The sequence below is a fragment of the Callorhinus ursinus genome, unplaced genomic scaffold (assembly GCF_003265705.2).
Source record: "Callorhinus ursinus isolate GAN/ISIS: 27379988/994484 unplaced genomic scaffold, GSC_fseal_2.0 scaffold44, whole genome shotgun sequence".
Lineage (NCBI taxonomy): Eukaryota > Metazoa > Chordata > Mammalia > Carnivora > Otariidae > Callorhinus > Callorhinus ursinus.
In genome coordinates this window covers 8,107,243-8,127,525 of record NW_027397106.1, presented here as the reverse complement: position 1 = coordinate 8,127,525, position 20,283 = coordinate 8,107,243, and the positions used below count along the sequence as shown (strand labels likewise).

Below are 20,283 nucleotides of genomic sequence, written 5' to 3'. Positions count from 1 at the left end.
CCTTTCTTTCCTTTCTTTCCTTTCTTTCCTTTCTTTCCTTTCTTTCTGTGGCACTCTGGAACTCCATCCTCCCTGCTGCTCCACAAGCATGCCAGCTTCTGTCCTGGCTCCAGCTCTTTGCACTTCTCCCAGATATCTACATGGACCTCGCCCTCACTTCCTTTAGATTTCCTTTTCAAAAATTTCCTTACTAGAGAAGCCTTTTGACCAAGTTACAGAAAATAGCAACCTTCCCCAAACCCCATACTTTCTATTCTGTTGATGCTTTTCTAAGTTTCTTCATTAATTTCCTGACATGTTTCTCAGTGTTGTTTATTGTCTATTTTCAACCACCAGAATGTAAGCTCCTTGAGGACAAGAAAGTTGCCTGTTATATTACTGTTCTGTGTATACATTGTCTAGCATAAAGTCTGGCACATAGTAGAGGCTCAATTAATATTTGAAATGAATGATTGAATCAGATATTGATTGAGCATTTCCTGTGTGTCAGACACCAGGATAGATTCTGCAACATGACTGTGAATGTGACAGACTTGTTCCCTGTCTTCGTGATGTTTATAGTCCAGTAGGCAAGAAGGTGATGCCAGCTCCCCTTTCTCATGAGTGCATTCCTGTTAACTCCAATATGCAAATATTAATTGCTCCAAATCTCCAGAAAGCTCAGTCTTTTACAATCACCCTGCTATAGTCCTCTGAGCCTTGATAATAAGTTACAGTCAATTCTTGTTATTTACAGAAATTATATTCTATAAAGTCATCATGATCAGTCAATGAGTAAATACTGAACCATTGCCCCTCGGGGAAATACAGGGTTAAGTTTCTGTAGGACTCAGGTCACAACATTTCCATCAACTGATCAATACTGAACCTCTGTTGGGCGCCTCGGTGGCTTAGTTGTTGAGCGTCTGCCTTTGGCTCATGTCATGATCCCAGGGTCCTGGGATCGAGCCCCGCATCGGGCTCCCTGCTCAGTGGGAAGCCTCCTTCTCCCTTTCCCTCTCCCCCTCCTCCTGCTTGTGTTCCCTCTCTTGCTGTCTCTCTGTCAAATAAATAAATAAAATCTTTAAAAAAAATAAATTTAAATTAAAAAAATACTTAACCTTGTTTTATGTGTGTTTCTCTTTAAAGATAACTTATTTAATATATATTCTTGATTCATCAACATTGAACTCATGGCCAACAGCACTATAGCTCATGCCTAAATAAAGCTTATCTAACATGTATTTTCTCTGTAAGGCACATCCTAGCCTTGTGCTAGGAGCTTGAGACAGCACTTCAGCACTGTGCTTGTGAACCATTTTAAACAGTGATATCACCAACAAAAAGCAAAAGTATGAGAAAAATATGGCACTGAATAGACTGCAAAAAGGACACTTGTTTATAGTATGAGAGCTGAAGCAAGGCAGAGTGTCACCCTATTTGACCTCAGCTGGGAACGTGCTCATGGAGTGACTCAGATTTTTTTGCTGCTCAACACATGTTCACAAATGACCACAAAAGCGCCACAAATACTAATTTGGGGGTTACAAATAAATTTTAGCAAGTAGGCACATTTGCAAATACAGAATCTGCAAATAATTAGAATCAACTGTATTTAGAGGATAAAGGAAAGAGAAGAATCTAAGATAGTTTTTAAGTGTCTGGGCTGGATAGATGGTGGAAGGGTAGCAATGGTAGTTTTGAAAGAAACTTGTGAAAGAAATTAATGTTGATTGGAGCTCTGGCTACTTCCCTAGTGGACTTACTAAAACTTGAACAAGAACCAATACTTTTGTAATTTAATGACACAACTGAAGCTATAGAAGAGAAAAAAAAATGAAGCTCTGTCTGCAAAGAAAAAGGAGAAAAAGGCAATCCAGTGTTTAGAGACTTCAATAATTCATTTACTTTTGGCAAGACAGCCGATTGCTGTGGTTTTGGCTCAATCAGATCTAGCCCTCTGATTTTCTTCTTACTCTTCTTTAGAAAATCTGGTGTATTTCTCTACTTTTAAAACATTTTTTAAAGAAATTTAAGTATGAGTTATTTTAAATATGAAGTACAGAAAATAATATCATAATTCATGTGATGTTTGGTTATCTATTGCTACACAGCAAACCATCCCCAAAGACAGAGACTTAAAATAATAACTATGCTCATGATATGATGGATCAGAAGGAATTCTGGCTAAGCACAGAGAGGATAGCTCGTTTGAAAGGTCTTCAAGCCACTTTTATGATGGTGGCTCCAAAAGCTTTTGAAAGCAGGAACAGGTTAGATGGGGCCTCAATTTTATCTTTCATCTGGATTCCTCACTTCTGCTTACATTGCATCTGCTGGGCCTATTAGGTCCAAGATGGCTTCTTCACAAACTTGCTTGGTGGTACCTGGGCTGGGATGGTTGGGAACAGCTGGGCATCTCTTTCTCTCACTCTATGCACATCATCTCGATATGGCTAGCTGGGGCTTCCTCACAGTATGGTGATCTTAGAGTAGTCAAACTTCTGGTTTTTCCCCAAAGGGAACATTCCAAGAGACAAAAGTGGAAACTCATTTTTTTTACAGCTTTGGCTGAAAAACAGATCCATAGTATGTTCACTGTATTCTGTTGTTATGGCAATCACTGAGTCCACCCAGAATCAAGAGGAAGGGACAGAGACCCCGATCTATTGAAGGGAAGAGTGTCAAAGAATTCATGGCCATTTTTAATCCACCGTGTGTACCCACTGCTGAGATTTAATAGATGTTACCATTTTCCCCTTATTTTCTTTGTATCTTTCTCCTAAAGAAAAAAACATTACAGATAACTCTATCTGGAGAGTCTTATGGCTCCATTACATCACTCCTTTCCCAAAGATAATCATCTTCCTGAAATTGTTGTGTCTCAGTCCCATGCATTGATACTACATAACTTCATCCAGCCACAAACAATATATACTGGAGTTTTATGTGTTTTGAATTGGCACATGTAAGATGATTTACAGCTCAAGTCTATTTGCAACTTTCTCTTTTTACTAATTGTTATGCTTTTGAGGTATATACATATTTGTACATGTAGCTGTGGTTCATTTATTTTAACTATTGAATAGAATTTTGTATGGATAAACTATCATTTATTTATCAATTTCACACACACACACAAACACACACACTTTCTTTTATTTAAAAAATGTTGCTGCAAACTCCTTATACGTATTTCCCCTTGGCTACAAGTGCAAGAATTTCTCTAGGACCCCTCTGTCTAGTATGGAAGCCATTAGCTGCATGTGGCTCTTGGGCACTGGAAATTCAAATTGAACGTGATCTAATTATAAAGTACATACAAGATTTTGAAGATTTAGTACAAAAAGGCATAAAATACTTCAATACTTTTTAATACTGATTACATATTGAAATGATAATGTTTTGAATATGCTGAGTTAAATAAAAATATTAAAATTACCTTCACTTGTTTCTTTTTACTGTTTTAATGTGGTTACTAGAGAATTTAAAATTATAATTGTGGTTCACATTCTATTTCTAATGGACAGAATTGCTCTAGCGTATATGATTAAAAGAGTTTATATCTTCAGCTTTACTAGATATTGCCAAATTGCCTCCCACGTGGTTGCCCCTATGTACTTCTGCCAAACAGTATGTTCTAAGAGCTCCCACTTCTTATATTCCCGCCAACTCTTGTTATCAGACATCAATTTCCACCAGTCTTATAAGATGTGAAATGGAATCTAATCGTTGTTTTAATTAGCATCTCCCTGATTACTAGTGAAGTTAAGAACTTCTTACATGTTTATTGATGATTTTCCTAATGATGGTTTGGCCTTTTTTAATCCACCGTGTGTACCCACTGCTGAGATTTAATAGATGTTACCATTTTATGGTTTTTAAAAAAATTCATTTTTTTTTCATTTCATGGTTTTAAAATTTTTTTTTCATTTTATGGTTTTTAAAAAAAATTTTTAAGGTATAATTGACATAACATTGGATTAGTTTCAGATTATTAAAAAGAAACAATAGTGCCAAAATGGAGTCACTTTTGCCAAGCCCCACCAAGACTTAATACCTAACCTAAATGCAGTTTCACCCTCCCCCAGGATTAGAATTTTTGAACCAATCAATCTAAAATTCCCTGATTAGCACTAGTGAGGTAATCTGCATGATAAGAACCCCGCCTACTTCTAAAAGAAGGTAACCTTACCAGAAATAATCCACTCTTTTAATTTTCTTGTCCCACCCTTCCTCTTCCTATAAGTACCTTCATTTTATACAACTCCTTGGAGTTCCTTTCTACTTGCTAGATCAATTCATGAATTGTTGATAAAGCCAGTTAGATCTTCAAATTTACTCAGTTGAATTCTTTTTTTAACAAGATGTACAACATAATGATTTGGTACTTGTATATATTGCAAAATGATCACCACAGTAAGTCTAGTTAATAATGTCATTATACATAGTTACAATATTCTTGTGATGAGAACTTTCAAGATCCACTTTCCCAGATGCTTTCAAATATGCAATATGGTATTATTAACTATAATCAGCATGCTGTACATCACATTCTGACAATTTATGCATTTTATAATTGGAAATTTTTAACTTCCTTCACCCATTTTGCCCACTTCTGACTCCCTGCCTCTGGCAACCACCAATCTGGTTGTTTATTTCCATGAGCTCATTTTTTGGGGGGGATGGGGGACAGGGGTTAGATTTTATATACAAGTGAGATCATATGGTATTTATCTTTTTTGTCTGACTTATTTCACTTAACATAATGCCTGCAAGGTCCACCCATGTTGTCGCAAATGACAGGATTTCCCTCTTTTTAATGACTGAATAATATTCCATCATTCCATTTTACATATATATCTCACATTTTCTTTATCTACTCACCCACTGATGGACATTTAAGTTGTTTCCATGTCTTTGCTATTGTAAATAATGCTTTAATGAACATGGGGTTGCACATATCTTTTTAATTTAGTATTTTTGTTTTCTTCAGATAAATACCTAGAAGTAGAATTGCTGGATCATATGGTAGTTCTATTTTTAATTTTTTGAGGAGCCTCCGTACTGTTTTCCATAGTGGCTGCACCAGTTTGCATTCCCACCAACAGTGCAAAAGGGTTCCCTTTTCTCTTCATCCTTGCTAACATGTTATTTCCTACCTTTTTTATAATAGTCATTTTAACAGGTGTGAGGTGATATCTCATTGTGGTTTTTATTTGCATTTGCTTGATGACTGATAATGCTGAGCACCTTCTCTTGTGCCTGTTGGCCATCTGGATTCCTTCTTTGGAAAAATGTCTGTTCAGATCCTCTGCCCATTCTTCAATTGGATTGTTTGATGTTTTGGTATTGAGTTGTATGAGTTCTCTATATATTTTGGGTATTAACCCCTTATCAGTTGTATGATTTGCAAATATTTTTTCCATTTAATAGTTTGCCTTTTCATTTTGTTGATTGTTTCCTTTGCTGTGCACAAACTTTTTAGTTTGATGTAGGCCCACTTGTTTATTTTTGCTTTTGTTGCCTTTGTTTTTTTGTGTAAAATCCAAAAAGCCATTGCCAAGACCAGTGTCAAGGAACTTACTGCCTGTGTTTTATGGTTTCAAGTCTTATATTCAAGACTTTGATCCATTTTGAGTTTTGTTGTGTATGTGTGGATGGTATAATCCCTTTAATTTTTATACATGTGGCTGTCCAGTTTTCCCAGCACCATTTATTGAGATTGTCCTTTCACTATATATTCTTCTTTTTTAAAATATTTATTTATTTGAGAGAGAGAGTGAGTGTACATGTGCAAGTTGGGGGAGGGACAGAGGGAGAGAATCTTCATGCATACTCCCCAGTGAGCGCAGAGCCAGACACGGGGCTTAATGTCACAACCCATGAGATCGTGACCTGAGCCAAAACCAGGAGTTGGATGCCTAACCAACTGAGCCACCCAGGTGCCTCCTTTCACCATATATTCTTATATATTCATTCTTGTATTCATGTACATTCTTGACTCCTTTATCATAAATTAATTGGCCATATATATGCGTGGGTTTATTTCTGGGTTTTCTAGTCTGTTCCATTGATCTGTATTTCTGTTTTTATGCCAATACCATACTGTTTTGAAAATCGTTTTGTCTAGTTTTAATATAGCAGTACCTTTTTTGGATTGGTTAGCCAGATTTACTGTATGCCTTTCCATATCTTATGTTTTGAGTATCTTATAAACACTGTGTAGCTATATATTTTTATAACCCAATCTTATAATCTATATTTTAACTCAGAAGTTTAGTCCATTTGTATTTATGTTGACTAGTGAAATGTAAGGATTTAATTTCTGCCACTTCAATTTCACGTACTATTTATGATGCTTTTTTCTTTGCCTTCCCCCATCTTTTCTTCATTCTACTGAAATGAGGTTTGTTTTTTTTTTAATATCTACCCCCTTTTACCTTTTTTCTCCTTGACTTAGAAGCTATACATTCTGTGTCTAGTCTTTATTCATCACTCTTAAAATTTTAGCATGCATTGTTGATTTACTGTCTGATTTAATCAACATCTCTACTCCACTCCTGGAAAGATACAAGGACTCCCAATACTCCCCTGTGGCTTTTAATACTTTATTATCATCATGTTTTAATATCCCTTAAATTAGTCATTCTTATTATTACTATTCTATACAGTCTACGGTTATTTAGATTAATTAAATGTTTAACAATTTACTTGCTCAGAATTGCTTCTGCATTTCACTCCATTCTTTTGGGTTCAACTTGCTGCTCTCTAAAATATATATCCTTTATTAGTTCTTTAGGAAGACTCTACAAGCAATAAACTCCACAAGCAGTAAACTCCTTTAGTTGTAGTAGTCTGAAGATGTCTTAGTTTCCCAATCACTCATAAAAGATACTTGAGCCATATAGAATTCAGCTATTTTCCTCTGGCACTTTTAAGATACTCTTGTTGTCTTCTGGCTTTGAATTACCGTGACTTAATTGTCCTAGTTATTAGGACTTTCCAGTTTCAGAACTAAAAAGTCCTAAGCCCTGGGAGTCCCCTCAGTCCTGGGCAAACTGGAATGTTTGATTATCCCAGCTTGAATGTTGCTGTTGGGGAATCTGATATGTGCCTAATTTTTATTCCTTGTTCTGTATTTTTTGGTTAGTCTTACTTTTAGGGTTTTTCTCTTTGTTTTTGGTGTGTGTATAAACTTGGTTGCCAACATTCTGAGAACTGGGGTGGGAGGGCAGATACTAGAGGGAAGGGGCATGTCACTGCCCCGTGTGTAAACTTTCTTGTAACTCTTCTATTTTCAGTATGTGCCCTCAGCAGGCCTGGTGTCCCCTAGTCCAGAGCTTACCTGGTTTAATTTTCCCTCTTCTGCCTGATGGCTTAAAAGTAGTTGCTTGACTACTTGGGTGTTAGAAGAGTATTTGGGGGATTGAATTATCGGAGGATTGAATCCTACCTTTTAAAGGCTTCCAACCAGTCCTTGTTCCCTCAGGCCTTTTAGTACCCCTGGTGCCTCAATTCTGAGACTTTCTGGGGTTCAGTGGCATGAATTGCCTTGCTTCTTTGTAGCTTCTCCTCCCCACCAATCTTTCTCTTACCACCAACACCATAGATTTGGATGTAAGTTGTCTCCAACCCAGTAACCAACCCAGCTGCCATTTGTAGATCTGAGTTCCAGTTTATAAAATTTTTGTTGGCGCTTGTTATCTTTTCTCCTATTGTCTTGTCCTTACATGTCTAAGCCTTTTTAATTTCTTCATTTTCATTTTGGTGGGGTTTCAGGAGTAGAAATAAAGGCCTGTGTTAAATATGCCCTGTTTTACCAGTTCTCAAGGACTATATATATTTTTTCTTTCTAAAAGTTCTATTTAGTACTTTATAAAAATCTCAAATTTTATATTAGGATCTTATTTTCTTAGTATTTTAATAATATATGATTCTAGTAATTCTAAACTTACTGGTTTTATAGTCTTATATTCTTTTTCTGGCTGTTTTTTCATCTCAAGTCTTTGAGTGTCTTATTTTTTGTGTCTTTCGGCACTCACTAGTGGCAAGTTGTTTCTTATGCTTGGTTATTTTTTGTTTGTTTTTTGATAATCACATGTGATGTGTGTTGAGGGAGTGCCCCTCTACAGTAGCTATGTGTGCTACACAAATAGGGAAGCACTTGAATGGGACAGTTTTAATGCTGATTCCTTGGCATGGGAATTCCTTGACCATGAGTGTTGAGTGATTTCAGTCCTGGGCTTGCACAAGGGCTTTGATTTCTCAGGGACGTGTTTTTTCACCTAGAGAGAATGGCTTCCTTGCCTGCCCCCTGCTCGTCTAGAATGCAGTTTCACTGAGGGGTAGCCCTTTGAAATTCCTGGGGTTTTTTTAATGCAGAGATTTCAGTTCCAACCCCCCCTCACGTGGGCCTGAGAAGTTCATCTTCTATTGTTCCTTGAGATGTTAAAACAAAGAGGATTATGGAGACTAGTAAACACTCCCCAGAGTATTGCAGCATTTGTTTATGTAACTACTGCTCTAGTTTTCAGTTCCTGCTTCATTTTTGCACCTGGAATTTATTCTTTTTTTTTTGGAAGCTCAGATACACACTTACTTTTATTTATTTTTGTTTTCTAAATGTCTGTAGAAAGAATTCTCCACATCTTCTTGGTCTACCATCTTACCACAATCCTATTTCTTTGTTTTCCTCAAAAATACTAGTAGGTAGAAGTAAAAAATGCAAATGTAGAGATGAAGAGAATGAGTAAGCCGCTCAACATTGTAACCACCAAAACAAAGAAGATGCCTTTTACGCAAGGAAACAAACTATTTTCTAAGAAAGAGTTAATTTAAAGTGAAGGGTACACTGAAAAATGATAAAGAATGAGTTAAAAAATAGAATTTAGGTAAGCAGCAGTTTAGGCAACATATTATTAACTCAATTTCATCCGGCCTACCTCAAAACACAGGGAAAAACAATGTTTATACTCTGTGTTACAAATCTATTAGCTAATATAGAGAGTGCTATCATTCTCATAACTGTTAAATTAAGGAAAAACAAATAGGCTTGCATAAAATTTTGTTAGAGAAAGAAAATATGTAAAAGTGTTAGACCTTGAATGTTCTGAAGAAATATTGCCAAGTTTCTGTGCCCCTCCCCTTTAAATTTAAGAATTGTATGTTCATATTCTTATCTTGAAATTTTAACAGTATAGTTTATTTTGATATCCTATGAATTTATAGACATTCTAAAATCTTCTGAGAGAAAAAAAAATTAATATGACCAGACAAAGTGCTACTTTCCAAAACAAACAAAATACATGAAGGCAGAGATTTAGGATAGAAATTATGTATTAATTCCTCTATTGCTACTGTAACATATTACCATAGACTTAATGGCTTAAAACAACATGAATTTATTATTTTTACAGTTCTGTTGGTTAGAAATCTGACATGGGACTTACTGTGCTAAAATCAAGATGTCAGCAGGACTATATTCCTTTTTGTAGGCTCTAAGAGAATCCATTTCCTGGCCTTTACCATTTTGTACAGGCTGCCCACATTCCTTGGCTCATGTCTGACTCCTCTTCCTTTCATCCTGAAAGCCAGTAACACTGCAAGTCTCTGACCATTCTTCCCTACCCATCTCCCTGCAACTCCCCTTTTCTACCTTTAAGAGCCCTTGTGGGGGCACCTGGCTGCCTAAGTTGGTAGAGTACATGACTCTTGATCTCAGGGTTGTGAGTTCAAACCGCACGTTGGGTGTAGAGATTATAAAAACAAAAACCAACAGACAAAAAAAACCCTTTTGATTACATTGGGTCCACCTGAATAATTCAAGATAATGTCTCTAGTTTAATCAATTGATTAGCAACTTTAATTCCCCTTGACTATGTAACCTAACATATTCACCAGTTCTGGGGTTTAGGATGTGGACATCTTTGAGGGGCCTTTATTCTGCCTACCACAGATGGGAAATTACATTCTAGACAAGTTGAGTTTGAAGTCTCTGTGGTATATACAAGTGAAATTTCTTTTAAAAAAAAGATTTTATTTATTTATTTGACAGAGAGATAGAGCACAAGTAGGGGGAGGGGAAGAGGGAGAAGGAGAAGCAGACTCCCTGCTGAGCAGGGAGCCCATCCTGAGGCTCAATCCTGGGACAATCCAGGTTCATGACCTGAGCCGAAGGCAGACGCTTAATGACTGAGCCACCCAGGCACCCCGACAAGTGAAATTTCTTTTTTTTTTTTTTTTAATATATGCAACTATGAAGAGGAACCTGGAGCTCAGTAAAAAAAAAAAATATGTGGTGATACAGATTTTAGGAGGTATTGATATATTTGTAGTTGGAGCTGTGGATATGGAGGAGCTCATGATGGAAGGGTGAATGGACTGAGAAGAGAAGGAAGGAAGAGATGTAAGGGGAGGATCAGGGAGGGGAAAGTCGAGGATAGAAGGTATGGGGAGGGAAATAAATTAAAAAGAAGAGTAATATATACACTTTGGGGGTGATGCTGAGGCATGCTGAAGGAATTCACTGATGGTTTTTATTTGATCACAAAGCGATGGTTCAAGTCATTTGCTACCAAGCACGGTGGCAAGGATCTTAAGGAGACTGATGATGTTTGGAATGGTTACTGTGGGCTAAAGGAAGGGGAGCTGACTAAAGACAGGTTACAAGACTTTCTGAGTTGTTTCTGGGGCTTAGCTGAACTTATTGCAATATTATGAAAGGTTGATGAAAACAAATTCTCCAAGAAAGAACAGACATGCTTGATAATTATGAATCTGTCTAATCTAGTCATCGCATGAAGACAGGAAGGTATATATAGGGCTACTCATGAGTTAGATCACAATTTGTGTCCTTGTTTCATAAGGAAAAAAATTCTGAATTATAAACAACAAACTAAAAAACAAACTTTGGCACTTGATTCACTGATGATTCCTGTTTTTTGACAGCCTGGTCCCATTTATTATCAAACTTGTCTTTGATTCTACTCCATATCTCCATGGTCTAGTTAGCCAATTTTTTCACTGACTCAGTACCTTACGTTTTGGCCTTTACTTATGATCTTTTTTCACTTGAAATACAGGCTCTCTTTCTAATGCTTCTGCCAATAGCACTTAACCTGAAATGTGTGCACGCTTCATCATCAAGACTCCAGTCTGTATTAATCTCTCTCTTCTTTGAATTCCTATATCCTTGATACCTGCACCACCATGTAAGGGAGTCATTAACTGTGAATTAACTTGCATTCTCTATAGCTTCTTGTGTGTAGTTTTCTCAGAGCTCCTGTTACTCATTCAATTAATATTTTTATTGTCTCTCGTGTGCCAAGGGCCTATACAAGGGGCTGGATATAAAGTCATATTCAAAACAGAAGCAGGCATTATTTCTACTTCTGAATCTCCCACATCATATAAAGTAGTGCAGAGCCCATGACAGGCACCTAATATTACACATGCTGTTGATTATCATATGATACAAGATACATGTCAAAGCTAGGGGCGCCTGGGTGGCTCAGTTGGTTAAGCGACTGCCTTCGGCTCAGGTGGTGATCCCAGAGTCCTGGGATCAAGTTCTGCATCGGGCTCCCGGCTCAGTGGGGAGCCTGCTTCTCCCTCTGACCCCCTTCCCTCTCATGCTGTTTCTCTCTCTCTCTTGCTAAGTAAATAAAATCTTTAAAAAAAAAAAAAGATACATGTCAAAGCTACACTTGATGCTGGTGTTGACGTCTGGAGTGAGAGTCCCGGGCTCCAGTGTACTAGATATACTATAATGTCTGCTTTTTCTTGGAAATCCATTGGCAGGACCCAGATGCTTTCAAGAGAACAAAGAGATGCGGAGCAGAAGATTGATTTTAGGCTTGGAATGTAAATGCTTCAGGTGATAACAGACATTTGTCAGACTAATGAATGGGCAGGGAAACCAAAATACAGGCTGCAGAGTATTCTGAAATTATAGGTCACCATACTGAGAGAATACAGAAAGGAGCATTCTGGCTTTCCTGGAAACTGAAAGACACCGCAAGTCTGCAGCAATTTACAGTAAATTTGAAGGTAACTTGTTAAGCTGTCTTATGAATAGAAATAATATCATTTGTGGAGATCCTGGGACCCACTCAAGATGAAATTAAGCAGATTCAAAAACCACTTGCTTAGAATTTGTTGTATAAGATGAGAGAAGGGTAGAATGGACCAAGGACCAATCGACTCATATTGGCATCTTTGGACTCTTCTTCCCATGGCCAAAGAGTAGAGAAAATTTGTTCTGAGATCAATAGCTCTTTTTTCTATGGACAAGATAACTTTGTCACATGTACCTGTGTGTGTGTGGTGCATTTAAGTGTGTGGAGAATGCTCACTTTGTCCTGGGGTGAAGGTTAACTGACAGGCAACTCTAATTGCAGGACTCATAAGCTAAGATTAGATATGACTATGGATGAGAATTTTTATAATGAAAGGGAAATGGAAAAATGGAAAAGGAGAGAAAAAATATGATGAAAAGGAGAGAATGAAAAGTTAAAAGAATAATCTTTTGTCATTTGGTAGTTGGTGGAAGTACCTGCATTTGTGTGGGTGTAGAAGCAGTGAGGCAGAGGAGGTCCACAGACGGGCTTTGGAGTTAGTCAGGAGAGGTTGGCATGGCAGCCTGTAGAATTTGACCAAGGTTTGGAAGATTTGGGAGAGATGAGTTCAAGTGTTTACTGGTGAAGAAAAGAAAGAGACTGTGGGCATAGAGGTATTTAGGAACAAGCCCAGGGCATTAGGAACCTTCAGGAAGAGAAATTTCATCCCATACTGGAGAATGATCATGTCGAACTTGGCAAAAGGAGACCAGGACCTCGTCATGCTCAGAATGACTCTGTGAGGAAAGTTTTAGCATTGTTTTTATTTTCCAGATGAGGAAGCTGATTCCCAGAGTGACATGTTGCTAACAGATGGAAAAGTCAGGAGTTGAACCTCACTTTTGAATATACACAAGCCCCAAGGCACCTGGGTGGCTCAGTCAGTTAGGCGTCCACTCGTGGTTTCCACTCAGGTTGTGGTCTCAGGGTTGTGAGATCCAAGTCCTGAGTCAGGCTCCCCACTCAGCGGGGAGTCTGCTTAAGATTTTCTCTCTCTTCTTCTCCCTCTGCCCCCCGCACCCTCTTTCTCTCTAAAATAAATAAATAAATCTTTTGAAAACAAACAAATAAATAAATGAAATGGTGACTGTCTATTGGGATCTCCACCTGGGTGACTTTCCTCTGAACCACTTTTTCCTCATATTTGTTTTTCCTCACTAATGCCTTTTTAGTACCCAAATTCAAAGGCTTAGAGTTGCCTTGCCTCCTCCCTGTCCCTTATACTTCACATTCAGTCCGATGAATTATTTCAAAGTTTTTCAAAATTGTCCTTTCTTTTCTGTTCCTCCTCCTTCTATCTTCTACCACCTTACCTATAATTCTGATTCTCACTCCTTCTCTGGACAATTGTAAAATTCCTCATCTGGTATCCTTAATTGTAGCTTCTTCAACTTCCTTTAATTCATCTGTCTCATTGATAAATTCTTTTAAATTTAAATTCAATTAACATGTAGTATATTATTAATTTCAGAGGTAGAGTTCAGTGATTCTTCAGTTGCATATAACACCCAGTGCTCATCACATCACGTGCCCTCCTTAATGCGCATCACCCAGTTACCCCATCCCCCCACACCCCTCCCCTCAAGCAACCTTCAGTTTGTTTCCTATAGTTAAGAGTCTCTATGGTTTGTCTCCCCTCTGCTTTTGTCTTATTTTATTTTTCCCTCCCTCCCCCTATGATCCTCTATTTTTTTCTTAAATTCCACATATTAAGTCACATTGATAAGTTAATCACCCTAAAGTTTCAGCTTCAGACATACAGCTCTTCTGCTCAGAAACCTTTGATATCTTCCCAGTGCTCAGTAAATCAAGTACAAACTAGCCAAATGCAATAAGTAATATTTATTGAACATTTACTATATTCTAGGCATTGATTGTGGCATATAGATTCTTTATTTAAAATTGAAAACAATTCTACAAGGTAGGCCTTCTATTGCATCGTTTTATGGAAAAGGCAGTTGAGGACCAAGTGTGCTAAGTAACTTGCTTAAAGTCACACAGCAAACAAGTGATGGGGCCAAGACTTGATACAGGCATCTGATTCCAGAGCCTGTACATTGTGTTGCTGTCCCAACTTAGTTGCCACTTTTTGGCAGTGAAGACTAGGCTGATAGTAGCCAAACTGAACACATCCAGTTCACAGACATATTTGGTGTCTCCTAAATGTTGTTTGTGAATTTTTTTTCCCTACCCAAATCCCAAACCAGAAAATTCTATTTATTCTTAAAGATCTATTCAAATTGTACTTCATGATGTCATTCACAATCCCTCCAACCAGATGTGATCTTATACTCCTTTGACTCTTAAGAGGCTTCAAATATTATAATCATTTGTTTACTTTATTGTTGCTGGTTAAATCCCATTGTCTTCTAAGGCAGGAGCTCTTTTCTAACTTATACATTGTGAAATGCATTCAGTAGGATACAGAGATCGCAGAAAAATCGTGATGGCTCCAGGTGTTACCCTCTGTGCCTCATGTCTATATGTATCTTCTTAGCCAATGCACACTTCAGAACTGAGGACCCCTAGAGTATGCATCCAGACCATAATCTGTTGGGCTTCTGGCCAATGTGAAAACGTGATTTTAGGGGCATGAATTTAATGTAAAATTGCTTGGCCCCTTCCGGGCTTTGGCTATGTGAGTCTAGTTTTTAGTGGACTAAAAAAAAAGAGGGATGCCTGGGTGGCTCAGTCGGTTAAGCGACTGCCTTCAGCTCGGGTCATGATCCCAGGGACCTGGAATAGAATCCTACATCGGGCTCCTTGCTTGGCCGGGACCCTGCTTCTCCCTCTGCCTACCTTACCCCCTGCTTGTGTGCTCACTCACTCTGTCTCTCTCTCTGGCAAATAAATAAATAAAATCTATAAAATAAAAAAAAAAGTGCCTCCCCAAACCAAATAATTTTTTTATTTTTTTAAAGATTTTATTTATTTATTTGACAGAGAGAGAGATAGGGAGAGCAGGAACACAAGCAGGAGGAGTGGGAGAGGGAGAAGCAGGCTTCCAGCCAAGCAGAGAGCCCAACCGGGGCTCCATCCCATGGGATCATGACCTGAGCCGAAGGCAGACGCTTAATGACTGAGCCACCCAGGCGCCCTAATAATTTTCTTTTAATCATGAAGGCTAAGCAAACTGTTCTTAAAGCTCTTTCTAGTCCTCCTAATTAGATATAGGCTTCTCTTCAACTTTCTTCCTAGATTTTGTCATTCCTGGGTGACACATTGAAAGTTACCCTTCAGCACTGAGCCAAGTTTTACACTTCAGTTTACAATGTACTAAACACTTAATTGATAAATGATGTTGACTGAAGTGGAAAATTGAGGAGTTATCTTAGTGATTCAGGCCCAAGCTAATTTTTCACCAGAAATATCCAAATAACCAAAGCAAAACTAAACAGGATCATTTGGATTCTGATGCACTCCTTGGAGGTCAAACACAGAAAATTTCAGAGAAATAGAAAGAGGCTCTACTTATTTATTCATTCAACTAATATTGATGAAGTCCCTACCATGAGCCAGAAATATGTTGGTGAATATAAAATTTCAGGTCCTTGCTCTCTTCTGTTTCCATTATTCATTGGATATTGTTTGGGAAACTTTGCTCACCCGAAGAGTGGGCCAACTGGAAACATGCTTTCAAAAAGGATTTAGGTTCATTCCATAGATATGTAAAGGGTCATTAAGAGGGAAATAGAGTTGTTTAGGAACAGATCACTCTTCCTGTGAGTAATAGCCTACCCTGTCCTCACAAATGACCATATCCCTCCTGCACAAAATTCCTCAATGACATAATGTTAGACTGATTGGACCACTAGTTTATATTAGTATAGAAATGTTTATGTTCCCTTGTCCCTTTTTCTTGTTAACAGAATGATTCGACTGTTACTTCAAGTATGCAGCAAAGCTTTCTAACCTTTAAATTTGTGTGGTCATTCACACACATCCATCGATTTTCTTTTTCAGTTTAACCAATCTGCATGATGATTATCCCCCCTAGAGTTAAGAGTCTTGCAGGTGTTAATTACTGTGTTTAAAATAAGATAATATAAACACCTACTCTGAAAGTTTTGGTTCTGAGCTACACTTTCATTCAGGTGTCAGTAGGTGGCAGCACATTACTTTTTGTTCGCTGAGGGAGGAAGGGGAAATACATTTTTCAACAAACCCTATTTTGGAAAGACCATCCTGACTAGCACAAAGGCAAATAGTTTCCATATATAATCTTTATTATCTCATAAAAGTATTCCTTTAATTCTATGCATTATTTTGTATTTGTTGTGCCTTTATTTCAAATTCTATCCACGTTACCTCATCATTGACACACAATTATATGTACCAAATTAGTTTTATTTAGGTTTTGAGTAATTAGCTTTTTGTAATAAAGAGCCAGTTAAGGAATGAAAACCCTGAGTAATGTGAACTTGTTTTGGAAAGCTATCTCTGAGGAGATGTTGGACATTAGGGACTGGGGTGGGGGGGCAGGCTAGGGAGAAGTTGTCTTCCCTCGGTCAGTTCTCAGATTGTTGTTGGGCCGCCTCAGGGCAAGACATGGAAATAAAAATCACTAATCTATTATTTAGCTATTTGGACCTTATCTCTTTCCAAGGATTTTGATCCATGCCAGTGTTTTTAGAGAAAGAGAGCATATTTGCTCTTTAGAAAAGCTCAAAATAATTTTGAAGGAACGTAAACCACTTGGTTTTTAAAGCTAAAAGACTTCCAGACTTCAAAAAATGTATGAGGACAAAGCAATCAGTTCAATTCAACAAATACTGAATGCTTGTGCTAGGAAAGATTCAGTTTTCTCTTCTACTCACACAGAACTCCTCTTTCTGACTCTTCTGGTCACCAAATGTACGGGTTCTTCTCCCTATACCAAGCAGTTCTCTGGGACACCAGCTGGGTGTTCTACAATTAAACTCAATTCTAACACTGTCTACCTGGGGAGAGTGTCAGATTCCACAGGGTAAGGGCTCAGTCCCACAAGACTACTCCCATTCTCTTGCAGATGCCGGTCACAAATCATAGGTTACTCATAACTTCTGTCTTACATGGCCACAAATCAGGGGTTCCTACAGCCTCCTCTCAGGTTCAGTTAATTTGCTAGCATGGCACACAGAACTCAGGGAAACACCTAATTGTTTACTATTTCCAGATGAAGAGATAACAAACGTCAAAGTCTGGAAGGGTCCCAAGTGCAGGAGCTCTGTCCTCATGGAGTGGGTTCTTCACCCTCCTAGTGTGGATATGTTTGCTAATCTGGAAGCTATCCAAACCTCCTATTTTGGTTTATGGAAGTTTCCTCATGTAGGCATGATCAATTATTAACTCAATTTCCAGCTCCTCTCCTCTCTCTGGAACATGGGGCAGGGCTGAAAATCCTAAGTTTCTAATCATGGCTCCGTCTTTCTGGTGACCAGCCCCCATCCAGGAGCCATCCAAGACCTACCCAGAGTCACCTGATTGGAACAAAAGATGTTCCTGGTGCTCTTTCACTTAGGAATTTATAAGGGTTTTAGGAGCCCTGGGCTAGGAACTGGGGGCAGAAACCAACATATATATTTTCTATTATCTCACAGTGCTCCTTTATTTAATTATTCAACAAACATGTTTTGACTTTTATTCTTTAAAGGGTATTATGCTGACTGCTGTAGAAGTACCAAATAAGTGTGACATACTTCCCGCCCTCTGGTAATTATTCTAAGACAAAGGGGAAGACATAGAATACCAACCAATATAAGGCACATGGCTGTGTTTAGTAAACATTTTTTGAATGAACGGATTACAATAAATAGTTGTTAAAATTTGCTATGGGACTTCAAAGGGGAAAGTCGAGTGGACAGGTTAGGAAAAGGTGTATGGAAGATGCAGTTTCTGCCATGGCTTTGGAAGATAAATGCAATCGAAGGGTCAGGGTGGCAGAGGCTTTTCCAGGTGCCTGGAACACCAGGAGCAAAATCATATTGGAAAACAATACATAGTCCAGTTGGTCAGGAAGGTAGCTCAAGGCATCAGTCTCCCACTTGAAGAATCAGCAAGGCACACAGCGGGACATAATAACTGCTGGCCAACGCATTTACTAAATCAAGAGTTAAGGCCTGGACTAAGGGCCCTCCAAGCTAGCCTTTGGCCTTCAGAGCCCAGTCTCTTATGAGGTGGGGACAAACCCTTTGTTCTTCCTTGTTAACCAAGGTAACAATTGGTGACAATTTTTCTTTCTTTATTTAGAACAATGGCATTTTAAAAAAATGATATATATATAATTTAAAATTCAAGCAATTCTAAAAAAATATGAATAAGAAAAAATACCCCAAATTTCATCTCCCAGGAAACAATCATTGTTAACATTAGATATCACTTCAGATCCTTTCCTTTGCATATATACAGATGGAGAGCTGTCTGGCGAGGAATAGTTTTGCAAAAATGGAACCATAGTACATGCTAATTTTACAGAAATTATTAAACGTAATTCTACTTGAATTTAAAAAGAAAAGAAACTGATAAAAATGAAGGAATTATGGAAACTTAGGTTAAATGTTTCATTGATTCTAGTTGCTTTAAAAAAATAGACAATATATTCATGTGGTACACATTTCAAAGGCTACACATTAGTGAAAAGCCATGCAAGTTCTCCCTCCCATCCTATCTCCCATCTATCTGCTGTTCTTCCCCAGAGGTATCCATGTTGTCCACCTTTTCAGCATTCAGCCTTTTTAAAATTTCTTTACCACAAAGATATTATAGTTCCTAAAGTTAAGGACAAAATGATTGTAAGAGATTTATAAAAGATTATTAAAAGCCATACAATTTTGGAGCTGTTATGTTTTGATAATTGTGTTTTAATTTTTTTTGTATTAGTATCTAATGCTGGGCACCATACTAAGAAATTTATATGGGTTATTTCATTTGCCACCCACAACAACATTATCATCTTCATCTTACTGGCAAGGAAACCGAGATAGTTAAAATACTTTGTCGGAGGCCAAAAGTAAGAATTGACAGAGCCCAGATTTAAACTCAGGTGGTCTAATTCCGGACATACCCACTACATACACTGCCTCCTTTTAATACTGAATAGAATACCAGTGTCTTTCCCCTGGCATATCCACTCATTTCTTGTGTAGCTTGATTTCATCTCTGTTAGTCTTTCCCAAGAAAGGCTGGATCTGCTAAGGCCTCTCATGTTTGAAAATGTGTACGTATTACCTTTATTCTCAAACAACAAAACCATCTTGTTATTCCTAAGTCACAGTTTCTTTCCTTCAGAATTTTGTAGACAGAGCTCTATTATCTTCATTGATTGCCGTGGAGAAGTCTAGCCAGCCTAAGTCTGTTCTCTTGTAGGTGACTTGTTTTTTTCCTACCTGGATTCCTCTAACTCTTCCTTTTAATCCCCCAAGGTACTTAGCCCAACCAGGCTATGTATCTGTTTTAATAATTCTATAGAAGGTCTTCCTGGAACAGGGACTGCCTGTTTCACATGCAAAATTACTTCTTCATTAATTTGGGTGGAATTTTCTTTTTAAAATGCCTGTTTTCTGTTTCATTTGTCTGGTTCTCTACTTCAGAGAATAGAAGGATCATCACTAGCTCTGTTTCACATCTCTGACTTCCTCTTTAATTGTCAAAAATCTTTATCTTTTCTTTCTGAATGTGCAGTGATGTCACCAAGCCTTCCTCTGGGTCAGCACTGCAATTCTGTTTTCAGTCTATTTGATCTTTATCTTTCACATGTATTAGTTCTCTTATGGTATTGTTTTGGTCCTTAAGTTGCAGTCTTAGCTGTATCCCTTTTTACCTCTGCTGTTTTACCATTTTAAAGATTTTATTTATTTATTTGACAGAGAGAGAGAGTGAGCGCCAGAGAGCACAAGCAGGGGGAATGGCAGAGGGAGCAAGAGATGCAGGCTCCCTGCCCAGCAGGGAGCCCAATGCGGCTCCATCCCAGGACGCTGGGATCATGACCCAAGCGGAAGACAGATGCTTAACCAACTGAGCCACCCAGGTACCCCTGCTGTTTTACCATTTTTGTCTTTGAAGTTTTATTATGTTTTTGTATAATACAAAAACGCTGGCAGTGAAATTTTTTAAATTTAAATTTTTGAGTCACATTCTCTTTTGGACAGGGCCTCTCACCTTTTACATGTTCCTGTCTGTTCTCCTTTTTAATTGTTATACTTATTTG

At 38.0% G+C, this 20,283-nt stretch overlaps 1 long non-coding RNA gene across 1 annotated transcript in view; it reads left to right on the top strand.

Annotated features, from left to right (window-relative positions):
* Positions 1-20,283, top strand: part of LOC141370771 (uncharacterized) — a 163,369-nt gene that overhangs the window by 79,459 nt on the left and 63,627 nt on the right. The gene's annotated exons all lie outside the window — the stretch shown is intronic.